Here is a 1,509-nt window from a genome sequence, read left to right on the forward strand (position 1 = left end):
GCTCCGCGCATGCGTGAGGCTCCCCCTCCCCCTTCCTCCAATCCCGGTCGGATTTATGAATGGACCATTGACGTCAATGGAGCCCCCTCCCTCCCCACGTGGGCTCGCGCCTGTCTATAAAGGCGGCGCGCGGCGCCTGTCCAGGGTGCTGAAGGCAGATCGCGGCCAGCTCTGGGGAGGGGGACGGACACCGCCCCGCCGCACGGCCGGTAAACAGCCCCGCCACCACCACCACCCGGGCGTGGGGAGGGTCCCGCCTATAGGGGGGTGTCAATGGGGATCCCCCCTTTGCTGCATGTGTGGGGCGGATCCCCGGGAAGGGGGACCCCGCTGGGGGAATGCGTGGGGGTGTCCCTGTTACAGGGCGCTGGGAAGGGGTACCCCACTGGGAGAATTGGGGGTCCCTGATATAGAGGGGTGCTGGTAAGGGGTACCCGCTGGGAGAATTGGGGGTCCCTGTTACAGGGCGCTAGGAAGGCATACCCGCTGGGGGAATTGGGGGTCCCTGTTACAGGGGCGCTGGGAAGGCGTACCCGCTGCGGGAACTGGGGGGGCTCTGATATAGAGGGGCGCTGGGAAGGCGTACCCGCTGGGGGAATGCGGTGGAGGAGATGCGGTTGTAGGTAGCCAGGGCGGGGATGCCCTCGTGCCGGGAAGCGGTTCTCCCAGCAAACCCGCATGCGGGGGCGGGAGGGTGGGGGGAAGGGAAGCGGGCAGGCGGCAGGGAGGAGAGAGAGACGAGGGGTTTCCCCCTTCCCGTGGGGAGAGAGCAGAGGCAGCCGCTCCCTCTCAAGTCTTCCACCACCCCTGACATCCCCTTTCCCCTGCACCCACCTCCCCTCTGCACCCCCAAACCCCTCCTATTTCTGCACCCCCTGCCCTTAGCCCCCTCCCCTCTGCACCCCCAAACCTCTCCCACCTCTTCTGTGCACTCCCAACTCCCTTCCCCACTGCATCCTCGGCTCTAGCCCCCCTCCACACCCCCATACCGCCTCCCCTATCTCCCATCTGCACCCCAACCTCTCCCCCTCTGCACACCCGCTCTTAGCCCCCCTTCCCCTAGCCCTTCTCCCCTCTGCCCCCCCACCCCACTGCACCCTCGCCTCTAGCCCCCCTCCACACCCCCTACGCCATGTCCCGTCTGCAGCCCCCACCCCTAGCCCCCTTTCCCTATTTCCCCTCCGCAGACCCCCCCCCCCGCCGTCCTTCCCCATCCCTGCTAGGGCGGGGCGAGCCGCAGGCTGGCAGCCGCTGGTTGCAATACACATTAGCGGGCGTGGGGGGCAGGGAGGGAGCAGGGACGGGAAATCCTGCAGGCTGAGTGGAGGGATGGAGGTGAAAATATAGGCGTGTAATTGTGTGAGTGTGGGCTATTGCGTGTGTGTGCATGTGCCCCCCCCCCGTGAGAGGTGGTGGGTGTGTAATTGTGTGAGCGTGGGCTATTGCGTGTGTGTGCATGTGCCCCCCCTGTGAGAGGTGCTGGGTGTGTAATTGTGTGAGCGTGGGCTA

The 1,509-nt window shown here is 66.4% G+C and overlaps 1 protein-coding gene across 1 annotated transcript in view; it reads right to left on the minus strand.

Moving 5' to 3' along the window:
• The window catches only part of SERPINE1 (serpin family E member 1), an 18,171-nt gene that overhangs the window by 16,156 nt on the left and 506 nt on the right, over positions 1-1,509 (minus strand). The gene's annotated exons all lie outside the window — the stretch shown is intronic.

Source organism: Terrapene carolina, unplaced genomic scaffold (genome assembly GCF_002925995.2).
Source record: "Terrapene carolina triunguis isolate 2854851 unplaced genomic scaffold, T_m_triunguis-2.0 Scaffold279, whole genome shotgun sequence".
NCBI classification, from domain to species: domain Eukaryota; kingdom Metazoa; phylum Chordata; order Testudines; family Emydidae; genus Terrapene; species Terrapene triunguis.